Genomic DNA, 23933 nt, shown 5'->3' on the forward strand with positions numbered 1-23933 from the left:
TCATCTGTGGGATTAAGGTTTTCTCTCCTCACCAGAAATCATTCAGCAAAATGAGTTATTAAAAGCCAGTTAACTACTCCTGCCTCCGGGTAGCGCCCGCCTAACAACCTCTCCCGGGGAGCAGCTGTCAAGCTCGGCCCTCAGAGCTGACTCATTTACATAGAGCCCGTCCTCCGTCCTGCCCCCCCAGATCTGTCCCTGTCTCTCTGATGACTAATCCTTTTCAGGGATGAGATCACCGCCCCTCCTGCCCACCACAAAAAGAGCAGAGCCCTAGCCTCAGCCCAGAATTTTGGGAGAAGACTGAATCCCAGGCTGGGTTAGGCAAGGACAGAAGTCGGAGGGACAGAAGTCTAGCCAACAATTGCCCAGAGTTGGGGCAGTGAGATGAGGAAAGCCCCAAAGCCCACCAGCCCCATCCTGGCTCCCCCCAACTCAGGGTCCCCACGCAGGGCTGTGGTGAGGCACAGGCCACCTCCCAGAAAGGCAGACAGACCTGCGGGGAGAAGGCAGGGCCATCGACCCCTGCTTGGAAGTGTCAATACAGTGTCAGTTGAATCACATCCTGCCCCAAACCTTGATCATAGAGGAGCAGATTTTTTAAAGGGAACCTAGTGATTCCTGTCAAGCAAAGACTCCTGCTCTCGCGTGCCCAGTGCCAACTCCCCTCAGTAGAGTCAGTTTATTCACCTGGAGAAGCACTCCCCATCCCTCCCCAGGGAGCTATGAGCCACAGTTTAGAGAGGATCTCTGCACCTGGGCTGAGGGGAGACATGTGGAAAGGGGCCAATGCCTGAGAGGCTCATGCCCTGGGGCCACTCTTCAGGGCTCTGGATCCATCCCACTGAGCTGGCCCCAGTGCCTTGCCACCTCCCCGAACCTCTCCTCACAGAAGGCAGCCTGGCTGGCTGCTCCAGAGGAGAAATCAAGCCAAGAAGGCATAAAGAAAACAAACCACACTTTAAGCTGCAGCCAGGGAAGGACTGTTGAGGGGCTTCGGGGAACACTGTGTGCCCTGCTGGCCCACTGACACGGCCCCTTGCCTGATAGCCTGGGAAACATGCGCGAGGGGCTCTGGTGGGGCCTGGCTGGGTCAGGAGGGCCTGGACTTGTGGCACCTGGAATGAAGCTAAGGGGTGAGGGGCGGGGGCTGGTTCCTACTGCACGTCCTCCTCTCAGGGGAGGGAGGGAGGGAGGTTGATCACTGGTTCATGGAAGCCCCACTCTGTACCCTGGGCTCTGCTGGTGCTTTCACAGATGTACCCCTAGAGCAGCCCCTGGAGGCTAGGGGAGTGTGCGGCTTCTGGTCATTGTTCAGGTATGGAAACCAAGGCTGGGGGAAGTACAATAACGAGGGAGAGAACACCACCAGCACTCAGGTCCCAAGCCCCGCATTCATGGCTCTTTCCACCTCTTAAGGCCTGATTTGGCCTCTGGCAAAACGTACCATGCAGGAGGGCTAGCTGTGGCCAAAATGCGCTACATTTTGCTGCTGCCCTGAGACTATGGTGAGCAACAGGAGGCAGAGGCTGGGGTTCAGAGGTGTTAAGGACCTTGTCCAAGGTCACAGAAAATGGCACAACCAGGATTCCAGTTCAGGTCTGCTGACACCAAATCCCACATTCTTTCCACCTCATCACTTTGCTTTTAACACCCTCCTCACATTGGCATAGAGAGACTTTGGTGGATTGGGACCCAGACTCCTGGTTTTCTGGAAATATTCTCCCTCCTTCTGGTCCATTCTGCACATTGTGCCAGATAGATGGCACTGAAGCACAGCTCTGCCCAGCTCACGCCACGTGAGCTCCCAAGTGCAGGAAGATCTGGAATTTCTTAGACTGGGATTCAAGGCCCCAACTTAATTTTCTAACATCATCTCCCCTCTTTGAACCTTCTTCAGGGCCAGGGGTTCCCTCACTGTTTCATACACACTCATACTCATCTACCAGGTAATTACTGAAAGCCTGCTCTGTGCCAGGCACGTGGAGAGACGAGGTGAGCAAGCTGGGCAGAATCCCAGCCTGGAGGACCTAGTGTCCAGCAAGCACACCACGAACATTCCCTCCTCCATGCCTTTGCACCCGGCGTTCCCACCTCTCAAGGTCTGTATCGACTTATTTCCTTTCCTGTTCACCTACTGAATCACATTGGTCACCTGACAGCACTTTTAGTTCATCAGACATCTAATTATGTGCTGCTCAAAACAGCCCCTGTAGTATTGACTGTGGCCCCAGACCATTATTTAACCCTGTGTGTTTCTGTGTTCCCTTGCCAGTGAGGACGTGGCCCATGTCTTAGGTTTCCTCTCAGCTTTTATAGTGCGAGGGCTCGAGGAATAGCTGCTAACTTCCTGGTGACACTGGCAGTTTGTCTAGCGACTACAAGCAGGTTTCATATCAGAAATGTGGTTTAAGTTAATTCACCTAACGTGTTTTGGGACCTGCTGTGTGCTGGGCGTTGGGGAGAGGAGCAATACTCGGAGATTCAGTAGTGTCCGTACCTGCAGCTGAAGGCTGCCAGGAACACACCAGCAATGGAACAAAAGTGAGTCTATTGACTCACTGTAACAAGGGAGACTGTACCCTGTGGGGAGCTGGGGGCATCTCAGTCAGCAGCTATCAGGAAGGACTCATTTAAGATTTGGGCTTGAGTCAGTGACTTGGGGGAGGGCTCAAGAAAGCAGAGCTTTGCTCTGGATTAGATGCTGCCAGGGAGCAGGGGTAATTCTGGGATTGGGTATCTTAATAATTCTTACCTAGAAGAGGGTAATAACGGGGCAAGGTCAAAGCTGTGATTGGTAAAGCAGCAGCAGGCGCTCATGTTAACCAGATGGGGCTGTTTGGTCATTTTTGTGGTTTGGATAATATTCTTATGTGGTCTGTGGGTTCAGACATGATTATGGGTGAGTGGTTTTGTTTTTCTCTCACTCCACGTTGGTCACAAGATGGCCTTGTCTGATATAGATGTCCTCAGAAATTGCTTATGTTCAACATCAGAACACCCCCACACCACTCCCCCATCAACGCATAGCTGCAAGAGCCGGGCCAGCTCCTAGCTCTCAGAGACTGCTTTTGTCTTTCTCAAAACACTTGTGCACTTAGCATTCCATAAGATGCTACTCATTATTTCTTTTTAGAGAAATTCCTTCCAAGTCTTCCAATTTATTTGCCTGTGTGTGTGTGTGTGTGTGTGTGTGTGTGTATGCACATGTATTTAATTCCATAGGTGGAGCATACTCTAGGTTGTGAAAATATGGATGATTTTTATTTCTATTTTCTTTATGCTTTTATAAATATTTCACTTTTCCTATGGTGCAAATGGGGTAGTTACTACTTTTGAAGCCACAACTTTTCTCCCAAGAAGCATTGTTATTTTTTTAAATTATAAGTAAATAAGAATAAGACCTGTGTTCTCAAGAGAATGGCCATGATACCCTGTGAAAATGACAGCATGGGAGACATCACGGGATCCCAGGAAACAAGAGAAGTCTGGGCGAGTTTCCTAGAGGAGGTGCTACTGGCGGAGTAGTAACGATGCCTTAGCCAAGCAGGTGGGAGAGAGTTTGGGAGATCTGGGTTGGAACATGGATTCAAGGGTCATGTGGATAAGACTTCCCAAGAGCATGTACAGTATAAGAACAGGGGCCCCTGGGGAACCCTAGCATTTAGAGGGCAGAAGGGGAGCCTGTGAAGGAGGCTTTCATTCACTCAACAGATACTTACTGAGGGCCCACTATCTGTCAGGCACTATGCTAGGCCCTTGGGATTCAAGAGTGATCCAAACAGACAGCATTCCCTGTCCTCACGAGGCTTTCATTTCAGCATGAGGGATGCGTAATAAAAAACAAACATAATATGCAAGTAAACTACGTGGTGTATTAGAAAGTGGTAAGTGCTGTGGAAAGAAGGAGAATACCACAGAGTTGGCTGAGGGGCTGCAGAGGGAGGAGGCAGGTTACAGCACTGAGTGAGGCAGGCCTTGTTAAGGAAGTAACATCTGACGAAGGACTGGAAGGAGGTGACATCTGGGGCGGGGGGTCAGAGTATTGGCAGTCTCCCAGCCAGAGCAAAGGCTCTGAGGCAGGGAGCTGGAGGCAGAGGAGAAGAGAAGAGGGAAAAATAAAGGAAACATTGGGCAGAGAGATTAGTCAGCAAATCTCTCATGGACACTCTCAGGGCAAAGTTTAAGTTACACAAATGCCCCAGAATATGAAAAAGCTTCCCACTCTCACTGGATTTTAACATGAGGGATAAAGAGATAAACAAGTGGTTTTATACAGAGAGGAAGAACTATAATAAATATTCAAGTAGATTTCAAGGGACAGCTGAGATGCTGAATATAACTGTCTTTTTTTCTCTGTGAGCAGAATCCCATGCCATTTTAGAAGGTATTAAGATGATAAGAATAACCATCAACATTTTTAATATCTCTGGACAGTGTATGGAGCAGATTGTTATGTCTTATCTCATTTGGTCATCACCACAACTCAGAAAGAGAATGTCATCATTGTCCCATTTTGTAGATGAGAAAATTGAATCCATGGGAAATAACACGACATAAATGGCTTCTTCCTTGAGTCTGAGCCGGTCTTCTATCCCACAGCCTCATCTCTCAAGCCTATAATCTTTCAATTGTAACAAGGGAAATATTTGAGGGCATATTAGTTTGTATTTTGTATGCAGTATTTATATGCTCTCAATCAACATTTATCTACTAAAAATTTTACATGACAGTGATAAAAGAAGAAGCCACTCTCTGGCTGCTGTGTTGGGGACAGCCTAAAGGGGCGGGTCGGGCAGTCCTGGTCAGAGGCTGCAGCATCAGAGAGGTGGGGTTGCTCAGAGCAGAGCAGTAGCCGAAGGGTTAGACTCAGAAAGGGAGACCAAAGGGAGAGCACAGACGCAGGAGAGAATGAAGTCACTGAAGTCAGAGGAGGCAAGTGGTTTGAGAAGCAGGAATGATGGGGTGAGGGGTCAGAAACTTATAGAAGGGTCTAGTAAGATGGAAACCTGACAGTTCCCCTGGGATTTGGCATGCTGGGAGGAAGCTGGCTGTAGGCATGAGAGGAGGGAGCACAGCCTCATGGATGCCAGGCTTCAGGGGCACCATAAGGGGAAGAAATGGACACTGAGGGGTTGGGTGTAGGGGAGAGACTGCCTTTGAAGCAGCCTATGGGGAAAACTGGGACACCCGCACCTGGGAAGGCCAGGGCCAAGTCAGGCACTTCACTTACTTTACCTCCAGGAGTGTTACGGATGGAATGTTTGTGTCCCCCCCAAAATTCATAGGTTGAAGCCCCAACCTCCAATGTGATGGTGTTAAGAGGCGGGGCCTTTGAGAGGTGATTACATGAGGGTGGAGCCCTCATGAATGGGATTCATGCCGTCGTAAAAAGGGCCCAGCTCTCTGTCTCTGCCTTCCTACCATGCAGCCATCTGGAAACCAGGGAGCAAGCCCTCACCAGACACTGAATCTGCCAGCGCCTTGATCTTCAACTTTACAGCCTCCAGAACTGTGAGAAATAATGTCTAAACCACGTAGTCAGTGGCATATTTGTCATAGCAGCCTGAACAGACTCAGGGAGGTTGAGTAATTTGCAGGAGTATCAGAGTACAGTGGTTAAAATCCCCAGCCCTGGAGTCAGAGATCTGGATTGTATTCAGCCACCACCTTCACTCAGAGCTGCTGGCCAAGCCTCCATGTCCTCATCCATCAGATGGGGACAGCCACCTCACAGGGTGACTGCAAGGATTGGAGGATGGCTCCTTTACTCAGCAGGGTACTTGGCACAGAGGGAACAGTCAGTAAATATGCTTATTATTAAAGTTACACGCCCCACAAAGGGCAGAGAGGGGAGGAGGCCTAGCTGGGCAGACCTCTATCTTGGAGAAAATACAAACAATGGATCTAAAATTTCATAACTGCATGTCAGATCGTGCTTTTAAGGCATTCATGTCAGTCTTAGTCCATTTGGGCAGCTATAACACAATTCCACAGACTAGAAATTTAGATCTCACAGTTCTGGAGCCTGGAGGTCCAAGGTCAAGTCCCTGGCAGACTCAGCATCCGGTGAAAGCCCTCTTCCTGGCTCATTATAGTGCATTTTTCACTGGGTCTTCTCGTGGTGAAAGGGGCAAGGGAGCTCTCTCGGGCTTCTGTTATAAAGGCGCTAATCCCATTCCTAAGGGTCCTGCCCTCGTGACCTCATCACTCCCCAAAGCCCCACCTCCTAATAACACCTTGGGGGCTAGGTTTCAACATACAAATTATAGGGAGACACAAACGTTCAGACCATAGCACTCCCTCACCCGTGCACTCACCTGGTCGTTCACTTTTATAACATCATGAAGTGCCTACTGGATACCAGTTGTGAGGTGTGTTTGCTGGGCCAACGGGCTCAGTGTCTGGCCTGGAAATGGGGAGGGCACAGGCTCACCCCATTAGGGACTTGAAAGAGAGCCCAGAGCAGTAAGTCCCCTCTTGTGAGAACTCCAGATGCCATCTCTCTGTTAAGTCAGATCATCAGCGAATAGCAACCGTGGACCATATTATCCCACTCCCCACAAAAATGACTTCGCTGTGATTTAAGGTTTTACTTCATGCCTTTAGGAAGTGATGGTTGAAACATCCATTTGAAGACTATCTTTTGCAAAGCCAAAGGGGAAAAAATTGCTCATGTCCTTATTTAAAGACTCATGAGATTCTTTTCTCCTTGAATTCAAGATCTAAAGGGCTGGTTTCCTAGGGGCAGTTGTTCACTTGCTGCCTTTGAATGACCCCTGAGCACCCAGTTCGCCTGCTCAATAGAAGCTTGAGCCCATGCAGTGATCAATTGCTATAGGACTATGGGTGCAACTGTCATCAGTTCTGAATTATTTTCAGCTCCCTTCCTCCTTCGCTTGTCCTCTTCCTCCTATCTATAAGATCGCTGAGCACCTGCTATGCTCAAGCACGGTGCTCAGACACAGCCCTGCCCTCTCAGAGCTTACAGTTCCGCTTATTCTAGTTTTATTGCCTAAATTTGTTCAAATCCTTAGTAGAAGTGAGCTGGCTTTTAGTCATCTATAATAAGCAAAAGCAATTTCCAGAAATCTCCAAGTCACAATAGTCCCACCAAATACATGGCATTTCTTTCTCTAAGGTGGTCTTGAAAGTGCAGACCAACACTCTGTTACCTAGGAGGGTCCTGACAAGTTTCAGTCTGAAGGCAGGGGAATGGCCTCAATGACCTCTTGTCTCCTCAAGATTCATATGTTGAAGTTCTGAGCCTCCTGTATCTCAGGATGTGACTGGATTTGTAGAGAGAGCCTTTTGAGCAGTAAAAAGGTAAAATGAGGTCATGTAATAGGCCCTAGTCCAACATGACCGGTGTCCTTATAAGAGGAGGTGAGGATGCAGACACGCACCAAGGGAAGACCATGTGAGGACATAGTGAGAAGGCATCCATCTACATGCCAAGGAGAGACGTCTCAAAAGACACCAAACCTTGATAACCTTGGTCTTGGACCTCCGGCCTCCAAATGGGAGAGAAGTAATTTCTGCAATTTAAGCCACGCAGCCAGTAACACTTTGTCACGGCAGTGGGAGCTGGCTAACGCAGCCCCTGTTTGCTGGGCTGCAGAAGCCCTGCATTGCTAGTTCTGCTTTCTGCAGCAGCAGAGGCTGCAGGGAGCTCAGATGCAAAGCTTAGTTTCTGAGCCTTGATCAGGAGGCTGTGTTTATATTTATCCTGCTAACTGCAGGGGACTGTTTCTACCCAGAGCAATAACCTCCCGGGTGAGATGGGGGCAGCCAAGGAACCAGCTGCCTCTGTCAGGACGGGGGATTCCTCCAGCAGGGACCACACCCCCCAGACCCCACGCTTCTCAGGTGCTCCCCCCTTGAGGCTCTCTCTGATGTCCAGCTCTCCTAACCCCCACAGCAGGCTCGGGCTCCCAGGCCAGAGTTTAGTCTTCCTGGTGCACCTGTGGATTGTGAGGAGGCTGACTGCTGCTCACAACCTCTCCAGAACGTGCCCAGCCCAAGGACTTTGCAAATGAGTCATGATGCTCATCTCACTTAGAGTCTTTTGATTGGTAGTCAGACCTGTTATCCATTGCATCACTGGCCAGATACTAATCCCACACAGATTTAACACAATACCGGGTATTTAGTAGATGCTCAATAAACAGAATAAGAAGGGTTTTTTGGGGGGGGGGGTTTAAAAAAATTAGTCTAGACTTATACTTTCATAATCCTTAAAGTGCCTCTGAGGAGAGGGTCTCCTACGAGTGGGTCCCAGCAACCCTGAGCTGTTCTGAGGTCCTGCAGCCAGGCTGGGCTTTCAGGAGCCTCAGGGAGATTTCAGCTGGACCCTGGCCACACTGGATAGGTTCTTGTTTTATCAGAGAAATCACTGGGACCCTTGAGGTCCTAGGAGGGATAGTGTGAGGTGAGAGTACGGAAACCGGGGGAGGTGTCCAGGCCTCTGCTGCCTGCACGAGGCCGAGTGTGCAGGAAGCCAGCACGTGCCATGGGGCCATGCAGGACAAGACAAGGAGAAGCCTCCAGGTGTTCAGCACTGGCTGGAGGAAATGCTTTCTACCCCAGTGAATAAATACATGAATCAGTCTACACACCGACATGCCATTATATGCTCTTTAAAGGAATTATTTGAGGTGGGAATGTCAATTTACTTGAGCAGGATTGTCCATGTAACTATGAAAAAAAGAGCTTCCAGGGCCTTATATAGCAGACCCTTTCACCACCACCAGCTACAACCCCACCACAACAGCAAAGAAGACAACTACTTTTTTTTTTTTAAAGCCCTGTTCACTGCACTGCGTCACTTCCCTTTCCAGGCTTCTGTGGGGTTTGTGGTTTTAGAGGATATTTTCACACACAGTTTATATATCTTTCCCCTAGCCATCTATGATGGTGGTGCTATTATCCTGTTTTCAGATGCACAATCTGAGGCTCAGAAAGGCATGGTCTAAGGCAAATAAGTGGTGGAGGTGGTGTCAGAATTCGGGTCAGTGACCCCACGGTGTTTGGCCCTCCCCTTGCCAGTCTGTGACAACACTGTCTGGGGCTTTCAGAGCAGAAACCTGTGGAAAGTTCAGCTGTCCTGCTGGGTACTCCTGCCCCATGGCTGGATAGACACCCTAGAAGGCAACAGGATGTTTTCCCCCAGGCATGTGCCCTGTCGGCTCTTTGGGAGAAAGGACGGTCCTGAGGCCCTGGACACTGCCCCTGGACTGGTCTTCTAGGAGCTGGCCAGCAAGCTGGGGTGGGAATGGCTGGTCCCCTCCTCTCCCCCTGCCGCTGTGATTCTGGAGATCTGCGGAAGGATGTTCAACATTTTTAAAGTCTCTGTTTCCCATCCCTCTGCCAAAGAGTGGGGCATTGTCCACCAGCTTCAGTGCTCATATCCATTCTACCACCAAGGGGAGGAGGGCAGAGCTGCTTTTCAGCAAGGAGCCAGGAGGCTGCCCCATCACTGCTCCCCAGAGCAGAGTCCCCCAGATGTGGTGCCGAGTCTCCAGGGCCTGCCCTCCCTCAGCTTTTGGTGGCAGCAAAAGGCCAAGCAACATTCTTGAAACCTCCAGCGTCACCTCTTACATTTAGACTGACTCCACTGTCTCAAAGGAGGCAGACCTTGTCGACCCTGATGTCAGATACACAGACATACCCACACCCCTGCTTTGCTGCCCCGACCCCCCACCTCCCCCTCAACATACACATGGTGTCTCAGGGATAAAACAGGCTGAAGGAATTCTCATCATATTAATTTTTAGCATAGTCTCAGCCAGTCCATCAAGGCCTCATAGTTCAGGGAAGCCCTGCATCTCTGTGTGCGCCCTGCACCATGTCAGCTCTGAATGACAGGGCTTGCTTATTGAGAACAGCACCTGGGAAAGCCTTTCTCTTTCAAACGCTGCCTTCCCAGGCCCTTGAGATGGCCAGCACCATTGTTTTGTGTTCTTGCTAAAACATATCACTCTTGTGTACTTTCCTGTCTGAGTAACACAGAGATTGCAAAAACTATAATTTCCTGGGATCTGTTTTAAATGCCCTTTGCTGGCAGACGTGGGCTCAGCATGAGCTCTCTGTAATTTTCCAGCCTTCTAAACGGCCCCCCTGTAGCTAACACGTATCACGCACCAAACATAACCCACCCTCTTTCTACCAACCCACCCCAAGCCAATTACTCATTCACAGAGTCTTTAGCAGCACCCTCCTGGGGGTCCTTGGCTAGGTCTGGGAGGGATGCAGTCATGCTTCTGAGAAACTATAGCATGTCCTCTGCAAGGAATACTACATATCCAACAACAGGGATGCTTGAAAAGTTTGTTTCTACATTATGTGTATAAAAAGCAAGACTGCAAATTTTTGTCCAGAAAAAAAGATTTGTGGTGGTGCAGATGTGAGGATTTTTTTTTCCTTTCACTTCTTTGTGCTTCTTTTTCAAGTGTGCTAATGAGCATCCATTATTTTCATGAATTACACACAACTCATTTTATCATTTTTTTAAAGTCAGGATCAGACTCCATGGTGGGGTGGGAAGTCATTCATCTCTGAGAAAGTAAGGCAGCAAGGGGTCAGGGCTGAGTGGTCACATAATCACTGATAGAAGCAAAATGAAGAAGGAGGGTCGTTGAAGTCTGTATCATCAGGGTGGGCTCTGTAGAGGAAGTGGCCTTTGAATGCCACGTGGATTGTGGGTCAGTGCAGGGGGATGGACAGGAGAGGGTATTCTGGGCAGAGGTAACTCTGTACTAAGGACCCAGAGGTACGCAATACCAGGTCTAGTTTGGTGAGAGCTGAGGGTGCAGCAAGGGGAATGTTAACTACCCTCGGGCTTGTAGGGGCTAAGGCCAGTGTGCAGAACCCTGACACTGTAAAGGAGGGTCCCCTGGAGGAAACCAGGGAGGCTGCTGCCAGAGGACAGGCCCTTTGGGAGGCCTGGATACAGGTTCCTGTCTTTCCACGATTCAATCACTTATTAAGTACCTTTTATGTTTCTAAATTCCTCATCATCCAGGCAGCACAAACTCTGCCACCCAGGGAAGGGGGGAGGCGGATGGCAGAGGCAGCAGGCCCACCTGGGTTAGACTCTCAGTTCCATCGCTCGCTAGCTCTTTGGATCTGAGAAAGCTGTTTAACTTCTCTTTGCCTCAGTTTCTTCATCTGTAAAACGAGGGTAAGAATTGTACCTACTTCCATCGGAGGTGATGAGGATTACAGCACTTAGCATGGGAAATGTTGACCATTTGTGGTAAACTGTTAGAGAACAAGGAACAGGGTGTCTAAGATGGGACATAAGGAAGAATCGAGAAGAGGAAGGCAGTAGAATGAATAAAAAACCCAGACTGAATTTCACTAAGCTTCTTTTGTTTCCTTTGGGGAAATAATTTGCTCAGGAGGCCAGCTGGCATTACCTCCCTGCTCTCTTGGGGAGGAATCCACCCCACATTAACCTCCCAGAGAAAGACAACTATGGACCGGACCGGACTGATGGGGAAAAACTGTAAAGGAAGCAGCACTTAAGGGCCCCAGGAACAGCCCTTCCCCCATTCAAAATATCCAGTGGCTTCCCAGGGCCTTGCACTGTGGGTCCCAGTCATGAGGCTTGGAATCCTATGACTCTGCAGTTACTGCAAAGGCATCTGAATTGATTTGTTCAGTGAGTATTGTTCTCAGCTGTCATAACTTTCTTGTACATGCTTGTGCTCTGGGTTTCCAAACATATATAAATGGTTTTATGATGAGGAAAAATGCATTTAGAAGTGGTACTGAATTAGTTCAGAGGACTTTATGGATCAATATGTATTTTCCATATTAACGAATGGATACTGAAAGTGTATGTGACTTCTGTCGTGTGGGTTCTGTAATAATATTTCTAGCTTTTAAAGTGATCCTCACATTTAAAAAGGCTGGGAGACTTCAGGTTTAAAATGATCATCTCATCACCTGATGTTATCTACTCTCCCTCCTAAGAATCTATTGAAACGATGATAAAGGGATATAGAGGCACAAACAATGAGAATGGGGAGAGAGATTTCCAGTGGATGAGGAATTTCAACAGACTTTGCAAAGGTGAACTGGCAGGTGAGAGAGTGGTGACCAGTGAAGGTGGGAGCAGCTCAGAGAGGGTTCTAGCTGAGGAGGGGAGGGAGACAAGCTGATCCCAAGAACCCTGGGGAGACTAGGGTCTGGGCAACGTGGCACAGATAATGGCTGGTGGCTCACCTACTGACCTAAACAGAAGCTTGAGTCCACAAGCCCACCTATGCACACAGAGCTGCCAGTCTGAGTTTCGATTCTAGTTCTTAAGTGTGAGTGGACAGCCACAGTTCAGACATCAGAGGAAAGCCTGGCACCTCTCCCTCCAGCTCAGCTCTCCTATCTCAGTCCCCATCTCTCTTCATCTTCAAAACCACTAAGGCTCCATCTTCAGATCGCTTCTCTTCTGGGTTCCACAAGCTCGCCCTAGGGCTCCTTGGTTCTGACCTTGGCTGTATATTGGAGTTACCTGAGGAGTTTAACAAAATATGAATTCCCAAGCCCTACCCCCAGAGAGAATGATGCATTTGGACTGGTGGGGTAGGGGCTGGGGTGGAGGAGATAATCTGGGCATCAAGACTTTTAAAGGCTCCCCAAGTAATTTTAACATGCAGCCAGGATTGAGAGCACTGTCCTAGCTGATATTTGGTGGGGCTTTAAATAACACACAGAAGAGGGGGTCTTATCCTTACCTGCACATTAGAATCATCTGGAGAACTTTTAAAAATATCAATTCCCAGGTCTGACCCCCGGAGATTCTGACTGAACTGGCCTAAGGTCAGGTCTGAACATTGACTTTTTTAAAAGTTTCTTTCTTTTTTTAAAATTCATTTTCATATTCTTTTTAACCATAAGTTGCTACAAGATATTGAATATAGTTCCCTGTGCTATACAGTATAAGTTTGTTGTTTATCGGATTTTGTGAGGATCCTCCTGTATTTTGAAATGAGAGACACTCTGCCAGAGTTCAGTAGGTGTTCTATGTGATTCAGTGGGTCTGTGGATGTAATTCTTGGTGTATTTGTGGGAAAGGGTGAGCTGTGAGTCTACTATGCCATCTTGGCTCAACCCCCTTTTTTAAGTTTCTTAAGTGATTTGAGTATCACTGTAACCAGGGTTAAGAACCAATGGTCCATCAGCTCACAAATCCTAAATTTGGATCTCAATCCCAACTGCCTAACTGACATCCAATTTGAAGTCTAAGAGACATCTCAAAATAAATACTTTAAAAACTGAGCTCTTGATTCTCATCTCCCTCCCAATCACCCCTTCCTTGATTCTTTTAAAGCTTTTCTTATCTCAGTAAATGGCAAGTCCATCCTTCCAGTTGCTAAGGTCAAAAGTCTTAGAGTCCTTTTTGATTCTTTTTTTTTTAATCTCATACTCTATATCTAATCTATTAGCAAATCCTACTACTCTACTTTCAAAATATATCCAAGATCTAACTCTTGATTTTTGCTTCAGGCCATGAGGGAATAGCTGGATCTAGACTTCCTTCCCAACATAAACAACTAGGAAACTGGATGAAATTTATGAAATAGTTATTTTCAGACACTGGAAAACAGGTAGTATAAGATTCTGGTCCCTGAGAGAAGGAAACAAACAAGGTGAGACCTTTGACTGCCCTGGTTTTCTGTTTGGAGGCAGTTTTCAGAAAGCAATAAGAGAGGGGGGAATCAGAACTCAGCAGTCTCACTGAATTGAGGAAACAGAGATTTGAGTTCAGGGAAGACAAGGCAGCTACAAAACAAAAAAAGCAGACTTGCAGGGTAACATACTGTGGAGAGGAAGGAACTACCAAGAGAAAGAGCTCTGGAAATCTGTGCAGGGGTTCCTCTGAGTATTTGGTTGAATAATAGTCTGTGCATGTGTAAAGTGAAACTCAAGACTAAGGGGGAAAAAACTTTCAAGATAGAAGAGTTCTCAGAGAGCTGTAAGTCAAACAACTCCCAGAGTTCTCACAGACCAGGAATCACCTGAGTTCCCACCAACCAGGGTGGAGAGCTTGTAGTGAATACACAAGTCATTCAGTAGAGCCCCAGAAAGGTTATGCCCTAATACTGTGGTTAAACTAGTCCCAGGGAAAAGTCTCTTTTAGATCTGACTTTAAAAAGCTTAAAAACAAGCCTTGAAAAAAGATCAAATTTATCTATAAGTAGCTTATCTATAAGTAACTGTCTGCCATAACAGAGTCCAACCCTGTTTAAAGGAGTACAACATAATCAAACATCAAAAATGGAAAACTCACAATATTCTAGTCTCTAATAAAAAGTTATGAGACATGCAAAGAATAAGGAACATGTAATCCACAAACAAGGGAGAGATCTGTCAACAGAAACAGCCCTGGGAATGGCAGAGATTAGGGAATTAGTGAAGACATTTAAATATTTGTTATAAATGTATTAAATATGCTCAAGGATTTCAAGGAAAAGGTGAACATTATGAGAGAAATGGAAAAAATATAAAAAGAACTAAGTGGAATTTTAGGAATATAATATTTGAAATGAAAATTTCACTGTATAGGATTAATAGTAGATTAGACACTGCAGGAAAAAAAGATTGAACTTGAAGACATAGCAATAAAAACTATCCCAAATGAAGTACAGTGAGGGGGAAAAGAAGACTGAAAAATAAAAGAGAAAGCAAAAACAAGAGCCTCAGTTACCTGTGAAACAATATCAGGTGGTCAAACATATATGTAATTGGAGTCCAAAAAAGAAAAAAAGATGGTGGGGCAACAAAAAGATGATTTGAAGAAACAATGTCAACATTTTTTCAAAGTTAATAAAATGTATAAACACAGAGATCCAAGAAATTCAGTAAGCCCCTAGTAGGATAAACACACACACAAAACTATACTGAGCACATCGAAATCAAATTGCTGAAAATCAGGGATGAAGAGAAAATCTTAAAAGTAGCCAGAGAAAAAAAAGGCACATCACTTACACATAAACAAAGATAAAACAAAGACTTCTTGTCAGAAACTATGCAAGCCAGAAAACAACCTTTAAAGTGCTGAAATTAAAAACAAAAAACAAAAGAACAGCCCTTCAACCTAGATTTCTATACCCAGTGAATGTATCTTTTCTGAAAAATATTCTGAAAGATCTAATCACTTTTCTCTGGCACTGCCCATCACACTCTTGTCCAAGTCACCACCATATCTCATCTGGAATATTTCAAGCCCCTCCTAACTGGTTTCCATGCTTCTATACTTTCTCCCCTACAAATATAAGGTCATCTCACTTCTCTTCTCACAACCCTCCAATAACTCCCCATTTCACTCAGAGTAAAATCTGAAGGCCTTGCCATGGCCCATAGACCCTGCTTGATCTAGTCCTTGGCTATTGTCTGACTTCACATTCTAACACTCTCCCACTTGACCCTCCTTCAAACACTATTCTAGCCACATTGGTCTCCTTGCTGCTCCTCCAACACACCATGCAAGCTCCTGCTTAAGGACCATGGCACTTGCTGGAATAGTCTTCCACCAGGTAACCACATGGCTTTCTCCCTTGCTTCACTCCATGTCTTTGCCCATGGGTCATGTCATCAGAGACCCTTTTGGATCACCCTGTCAAGAAAAGCACCCCCACTTTTATCACTCCATTCTGTTACCCTTTTTGTAGCATTTCTCTGTCTGACACTTGTTTATTTGTTGCCTGCCTCCCTCAACAGGAATGTTAGCTCCATATAGTGGGGACTTTGAAGCCTTGTTCACTGCTGTGTATAGAATGTGAAATCAGTAACACACATACACACACACAAACACATACTGCATCCATACCTTAAGTTTGTTCTGGACTCAATGCATAAAACATTTTGGTGCCAGTTCTAGGGAAGGCAAGCCATTGGTTGAAAATATAACTCTTAATCACAGGCTGCCCAGTGTATAGACCAGAGGGGCTGGGAGGTGCTCTAAATACCATGTGTGTCACCACAGTGGCACCACTCTGGGGTTGGAAACCCTGGAAAAATTACAAGGGAGAAGAGCCTTGCAGATGCTGGCTCATTTAATCACATCACACAGAGAACTGGACCCCTCCCTGTAGGGTCTGCATCAGCTCTTTCCTCTGTGCTCAGCCCAGGGGAGAGGGAAGGGCCAGGAACTGGGATAGAATTAATTAGAGTACTCAGCTCCAAGTCTGAAGCTAGGGTGCCCTTCAGCCATAAACAGCTATAAAAGAAGAAATTTTATGGAAAAACATTTTAAAAAAAGATATAAACCAGGGATTTAGAAGACGGTTAAAGTGATTCTAGGGACAAAGGAGCCATGAATTAAGGTCGTTGCTACACACCAACCTCTGTTGCATTCAGGCCCTCATTCTCTGGTGCCTTTCTCACTGCATGGCACCGGAGGCTGCCCTCAGCAGTCTCTGAGCTGGGAGGGGAGGGCTGACCTGCTGAACCCAGCTTTGGAGGAGGGGCTTTCTCCTCCGGCCTCAGCCTGGCTGCACTCCGCACCCACTGTGCAGCTGCAGCATCCTGTGCTCCCTTCCTCCCACTGTTAGACATGCACACAAATCCCTGGCTGCATCGTAGAGATCCCCAGGGCCACAGTCAGCCCCTTTGCCTGGATCTTCATGTGTGACCTTGATGTCAAGAAATGGGAGAGGAAGAGAGTGAGACCCAAGATTAGTGGGGGTCATATTGAGTCATGCTGAATGCTGGCCACTAGATCATGCCATTTGGCTCCTGAAAACATCTCTCACGCCTCCTTTTCTCCTTTCCAAAGGCCACAGGATCCTTGGCCTCTATCCCTAACTCCCTCCACCCAAATCACTCTGCATACAAATATTCAGCATCCTCTGGCTGTCTCATAAACAAGTTAACAAGCGTTTATTGACCCTCGGCCTATCATGTGAGGGTCCTCCCCACGACCCAGTGAGGCAGACATCATTGTGCGAAAGATTTGTACACAGCTTCCAAGTTGAACGTGCCAAATTCTGCTCTTTGTTCAAAGTGTGTACACCAATAGCTATAAAATAAAATTAGAACTATCATATCATGAGCCACTTAGAGCTCATGAAGAAACAATATACATTGGCAATCCTTTTGAATGAGTCTGGAAGCACGTGGCAGTTCAGAGATGAATATTACAAACTAAGTATGTATTCCTCAAGGATTTGCCACCTATAGAGACACATAAGCTCCCCATAAAGTGAAGGGGACAGCTGGTAGTGGGCTGATTTAAATGTTCAAAGTGAACAGCCAAAACAAGGGACTTTGCAATTATCTGGTTGTTTCCAGGCAGTCTAGAGACCGACAATTTAGACTAACTAGATTGCCTGATTTAATGGCATAACTACACAGTGACTAATCAGCCAGAATGCTCATCTCAAACACCCATCATCACATTACACTCTTGCTCGAGAACGTGCAATGGCTCCTTATTGTTCCCCATGTCAAGTCTAGGCGTTTCTGCCCTGCTTTCAAGGCCCTCCAACATGACCTAAACATATTAAAGCAGTTTTACCTGTCATTGTTCCTTAACATACCCAAGCCAGGCTGGTCCTGGCCTCACACTGCTCCCTCAAGCCTACCCTGCCACCTGAGAGGTGGCATCAGACACATGGGAATGAGCAAAGGATCTGGGGTCAGAGACCTTGCCATGAGGTCCAGCTTTGCCACTGACTGCATTACCTCAGCCAGATAATTTCTTAGTAAAACCACGAGCTCTATTAGAGTCCTTATTAAATGCCACAGCCAGAGGAAGCACCTACATGCCTGGTCTCATATAGTGCTCCCAACAACCATGTGAGATTGGCACTGTTCTATTCCCATTTTATAGATGTGAAAACAGAAGCTTTGGAAGTTTGTTTATTTGTTTGACAAACACTAGGTGTTGTGCTAGGCTTTGGGAATGTAACAGTGGATGAGAAGGGACAAGACCCCTGTTCTCATGGAGCAGGGAATGGCTAGAGGTCAGGTGACAAACAAGTAAACAAATATAGGAAGTGGATGATTTAGGAAAGTGGTACATGCGCTAACAAGACAGCAGTGTGATGGCAGGGGCTGGGGTGAGTGGGGGACGCTACTGTAGTCAGGTGATTAGAGAAGGCTCCTCAGAGGGATGCATTTTAGTTTTAGACACTGAGGCTTGAGTGCGGTTGAGAAGTTAGCCACGCTAAGACAGAGGGACTGGGGCTCCAAGGAGCAGGAACAGCAGGTGAAAATACCCTGAGGTCTCATGAGTCCAGTCTGGCTATAGTGAGTTAAGCAAAGAGGAGAGCAGTACCAGTGAGGCTGAGAGGAGGCAGGGCCAGATCACACAGGGCCTGAAGGTCATGGTGAAGAGTCGGATTTCCTACAACGGGAAGTCACTGATGGGCTTCAAACACAGGAAGGACTGGACTGATGTGTAGTTTCAAAGATCTCTTTGGCTTCTGTGTGGAGAAGAGGTTGTCAGATAGCAGAGAGGAAGCTGGAGAATTGGTTAGGAGTCTGATTTAGTTGCCCCAGCAGCATATGATGGTTGTGATGAGAGTAGACCAGTGGTGACAGGCACAGAAACGAGGGGATGGAATTGGATTGTATTTTGCAGATTGAGCTGAGAGGACTTGATGATGAATATGGAAGATTAGGGAGAAAGAGGAATTAGGACAGCTCCTCATGATGGTGCCATTTATTGAGGTGAGAAGGACTGTAATAGAGCAGAACTCAAGAGTTCTATTTTGGTCTTTTAAAATTTTGATACATACTAGACATCCACGTGGAGATGTCAAGTAGGCTGTTGGACCCATGGTCTTGAAGCATAATGTGGAATACTGGGGTTATTCATCTGGAAGTCATCAGCAAATAGATAGAGTTTAAAGCCATGGGGTATGAGGGGGGGTCAGAGAACATCACCTCAAGATATGCAACTTTGGCATAAGGATTATTCTTAGCTGGAGGCAATAGAGAAACAGCAGACAGGGAAAACTATCTACCATTCCCCTATCTGCCCAAATGTACAGTAAAAATTTCCCTTTGTGAAGGTGTCTCCCCACTCCTCAACTATACCAGGAAGAGAAGAATAGCTCTTAATCACCAGAGACACTCTTCTCACCCCAAGATTGCACAAGATAGAGTCTGCACAACAAGCCTTACTAAAATAACCCTTATCTTCCCTTAGTTTCCCCCATATATTTACCTCTTCACAATTTGCCATTCCTGGAAGCCCAAACCCCTGTGCCTTATCACTTCTCCACAATTTAGTGCTCTTTGTTAAAATGGTATATAAGCCCCTGGCTTAACTGCTTCTTTGGGTCTTCAGTTCTTTTCTATAAAGGCCTTCATATGCATATATAATAAGCCTTTTCCCATGTTAATCTGTCCTTTGCTGCTTTAATTTGTAGAATCCCAGATACAGAACCTAAGAGGATAGAGGAAAACAGTTTTCCTCCCCTACAGGTGAGATGACATTGTCTGGAGAGAGAATCCAGGGAGAAAGGTCTCAGGACTGAGTGTGGATCCCTCCAACAATGAGAGATCATATGGAGGAGGGGATTCAGCGAAGGAGATAGGACAGCAGCCAATGAGGCTCAAGGAGAGTGCAGTGTTTCAGAAGCTAAGAGAAAAGAGGATTTCAAGGAGAAGTGGCCAGTGGTGTCAAACATTGCTGGGATTCTGAGTAAGATGAGGACAGGGAGGTCATCCTTGGATTTGCAGAAAGGAGGCCACAGGGGATCTTTGAAGAGCAGATTCAGTGGAAATATGGGATGGACTCCTGAGTGACATGGATCTAGTGGAGGAAGGGAGATGTTGACTGTTCTTTTGAGAACTTTTCCTGTAAAGAGGAGCAGAGAATTGGGGAGGGAGCTGGAGAGCGATGCAGGGGTCAAGGGAGTCGTCTATGAAGAAGAAAGAAAATACAGCAAGCCTGCATACTGATGGGAGACAGCTTGACAATGCATGGGGTGGGTAATGGCAGAAACGAAGTGTTTGAGAAAGTCAGAGGGGATGGGACCCAGTGAAGCAGACATTTACAAGTGGACGATCCATCTGCTGTCATAAGGAAGAAGCAGCTCCACACGATAAATGGATTTGGGGTTGTAAAGATAAGAGAGTCCCTGTCTGATTACTTTTATTTTCTCAGTGAAGTGTGAGCAGACAGTAGGGGTATGGGAGGAGGATAAGTGGTGAACAGACACAGTAGGAAGGTGGTAGGAAGGTCTGCCAGCATGGAGTGTCCGGCTGGTCCCCAGGGTCACTCATTTAAAGTTGGACCAGTCAGCATCTCTGCATGATTTTCTCCAGCCACATTTAGTGGCTTGGGAGCAGATAAGGAATAGGTGGAAAGCTGGCATTTTGATGGTGGCAGTGTCAGGACAGGGGCACAATGCAGGGTGATAGAGGGGCAAGGAAGTTAAGGGTCTTTACAGAGGGAGTGAATCTAAGCTGGATTAGAAAAGAAATGAGGACCCAAAAAAGATGAAGGAAATATCAGAGAAGGAGACTGCAGGTTTGAGGTAGGAATATTATATTGGGGCAACAGAGGATGAGAGCTGGAAGGATGGGAGGTGGTGGTCAGAAAGTGAGAGCTTTGAAGATCATACAGTTTACTGGTCATAGCAAGGACACAGGTAGAACCAAGTACCTGCTAGAGTGAGATGGATTAAAACATTGTTGTGGATGAGATGGTCAAGGAATGTGAGGCCCAGGTATTGGCTGGATCATGCCTGGAAGACAGGAGATGGGGGTGGAGAGGAAGGCAGTGAGCTGGACTTGTTCAGGGAATGGGCAGGAGACGGTCCCTGGCAACCCCACTAATGAATGGTAGAGTTGAAATTCTCACCCAGGCCAGGGTCCTCAGCATCTCTCCCTAACCATGTATCACACTACAAACTGTCTCTTGGTGATACAGGTGATACAGATTTCTTCATTCTTAAAATGGAGACACATATAGTCCCCACCTGCTTGGCTGAACAATGCATATTGCAGAGCTTTATAAGGCACTTTCCGAACGTTGAGCACACACTCCGCTGGCTGGATGGCTCCAGTCAGTATAGGGCGCACCACCCACATCAGCTCTTGTCATACACGCTTATGAATTACTCACTGGGTCATGTGTATTGCTCACTAATTTGACCAAAGCCCCTTGACTTTAGGGACTGGGCTGCCTTAGGCTTGTGTGAAGGTGGCAATGGCAGTGAAGGGGACTTGATGCAGTTGCTAGGTTCCTGACACCCTGGTTGCACGGTGCATCTCACTTTAAATGCACTAGAGTGCCTGGTGACTTACAAAAGCCCTGGAGTAAATCTCTTTGCAAACTGAAGCTTTCTTTTACAAGGTGAATCATCATCTGATTTGTAGGTGGAGATTTTCATATTTTACTTTTTCTTAAACCGGTGCCTAGGTAGAGCTGAAAATCATGGAAATGGCCAATTATTCAAATTTACATTCATTCCACATATATTCATAGAGCCCCTCCCATGTGCCAAGCCCAGTGCCAGGCATTGGGAGATGGAACAGAGAACAGAAGAGACAGGCTTTGGGGCGCTAGGAGGGTCAGGCCATGCGGTTCCACTCAATGTGGGCAGAGTTTTGTGTTTTCCTTTCCCTCTCTGGCCTGGGCTGTCCCTGCAGCATTTCTGGCAGGTCCTGGTGCTCAAAATTCAGAACACTTGGCAGCAAGGGAATGAGATTGTGGCCATTTGGAAAGGATTAGGGAGAAGTCACGCGGAGTGTGATTTGGGTTTGTGTTCATCTGAGCTGTAACTTTCCAGAATGCTGGGACACCCCATTCCACTAAAAGCTTCCCCAAGTATTTCAGGCTGGGTGGGTGGCTTTCTGGATTTGTGGAATTCCATTTAGTTACTGATACGACTTCTGTCCAATTGGTGAACCAACATCTGGTTTCTCAGGCTTGTGCCACAGACAGGTGATGGAGAAGGTGGAACTATTGGGCTCAGAAGTGGAATTCAGCAGGGCTTCCTTGAGGCTAGGGGCTGTGGCCCAGGCCAGGGCCAGATAGGGCCTTTGGGTCAGTGGGAGAGCTGGGACCAGAAGCCTGACCTCATTGTTCAGGACTGACCTTTTCCCACCATTCCTAGGGCACTGGGGGCTGAGGCTCAGAATTGTCTGATTTGGTTTCACTCCAGTGATTCTGCCGGGCCCCAGGCAGGGTAGGACAAGGACCTAGCTGACTCAGAGAGCCACGGAGACAGCACTCTCAGCCAGGGGAGCCCCAGCCAGAATGAGCCGGCTGGCTGCTGCACACCTGCCAGCTCCTGAGAGATCATTAAACCAATGGCCCAGCAGAAGGGCCAGTGCACAGCCAGTCCCCTTGACTCCACAGGGCGGGGAGGGAGAGGGAGGCGTTGGGAGGTTCCTGGAGCCCAGCCTGGGCCCAGCTTTTTCCACTCCCTTTTTATTGTTTCCAGCCGTCCAAGGTTTTCAGTTACTCACACTCATTGATTCATTCCTTCCATTCAACATACGTTGATTAATCACCTGCTCTGTGCCAAGTGTTAAGCTCCATGATTTACAGAAACTACCTCTTTGCTTTTTAATTATCTCCATCTCCAGACACAGTGCCCACTTCATAGTAGCCATTCAATGCATGGCTGCTGCCATATGGCTATTATTGTCATTAACTGTAGCAGTGACAAGCACCACTAGGGCACTGCTTCTGACCTGGAGGGAGGAGAAAGGACACCTACTAGGTGCTGGGTCCTGTGCCTGCTTTTGACATACCTTATTCCACCCAACAGAGGCTCGCATGATTGCCAGGGTAATGGGCATAGAAACAGACGATGACCACATGTCTGGGGGCAGTAACAGGGGCTCCAAGAAGGTCTCGTTCTAGTGGCCTCGTTTGAGCTGCACCTTGAAGGCCAAGTTCACTTGGTGGAAAACAGAGAGAAAGGGAAGAGCATTCCAGGTGGAGAAAACAGCATGAGTGATGGCCTGGAGGCTGAAAGTGCCTGGAGCTGTAGGAAGGTGGGGAGAGGGATTGGGGCAGAGAGGGGATGGCCAGAAGTGTGGCTAGAGATGGGAGTGCACTGGCAGGTGCCTGGTTTCATGCATTCCCTCAATGTCTGTGCAGATTTGCCTCCAGGACATGACCTTGGGCAGTCCTAAGCTGGCTGTGTCCCCAGACTTTCCTGGCTGGTGTGCCCAAGTGCCGGCCTTCTGATTATTTGCTTTTCTGTTCCCGCCTCTCCATGTCCACTGCTGCTATCCTAAGTGCCAGGCTGAGGGCCCTTGGGTCATGAGGTCCTTTCTCTGGACAGGAGCTTGGTGTAGTGGGCCCCCAAATTTCCCACTAACATGGCTCCCAGAGTTCTAGTGAGCTCTGCATGAAGCACGTCCCTTGCCTGCCTGCAGCCTTCCTTACAAAGGGCGTAGGGATGTGAAGGATGGAAAGCAGGCAGCACTTGGCTCAGTGTAGCCACTGGGGCTACCAGGAGCACAGCACAGCCAAATCCAAATCCCTAAACTGGATTTGAGCCCTTGCTGACCCCTCCTCATTTTTGCCTCCTCTGCTCCCACAACCCGGCAGATGCCAGACTAGGCTTTAACTCTGCCCCTTCTGTGGTCGAGCATGGCTCAGGTGCAGCAGAGAGTGCTGTGCAGTCAGGAGCCACGAATCCTCTATCCTGCCATTGACTCCCTTGCTGTGCAACCCCAGGCAAGTCGCTTAACCTCTCTGAGCCTGTCTCATCATCTGTCAAATTGGATAATAGCATCCTCTTTGCTGTCCTAGGTTTGGGGGAGGTTCTTGAGTAAACATGGGTAAAAACACAGTAAACAGACAAGCACAACACATGTGTGTTGGGGGTGACAATCAATGAGACCAGTGATGCTTCAGTTACTCCTCTTGCTCCCCATAACAAAGGTCCTGGCTGCTGGCATGGTGGAATCTGGACAGGGGAGATGGTGGCAGGCCTGCAGACTCCCCTGTC

At 47.5% G+C, this 23933-nt stretch overlaps 1 protein-coding gene and 1 long non-coding RNA gene across 2 annotated transcripts in view; one reads left to right on the plus strand and one right to left on the minus strand.

Annotated features, from left to right (window-relative positions):
* The window catches only part of KCNK12 (potassium two pore domain channel subfamily K member 12), a 44681-nt gene that overhangs the window by 10916 nt on the left and 9832 nt on the right, over nt 1–23933 (minus strand).
* Nucleotides 1–23933, plus strand: part of LOC116668973 — a 56628-nt gene that overhangs the window by 3299 nt on the left and 29396 nt on the right. The window lies entirely within an intron of this gene.

The sequence above is a fragment of the Camelus ferus genome, chromosome 15 (assembly GCF_009834535.1).
Source record: "Camelus ferus isolate YT-003-E chromosome 15, BCGSAC_Cfer_1.0, whole genome shotgun sequence".
In the NCBI taxonomy this organism is placed as follows: domain Eukaryota; kingdom Metazoa; phylum Chordata; class Mammalia; order Artiodactyla; family Camelidae; genus Camelus; species Camelus ferus.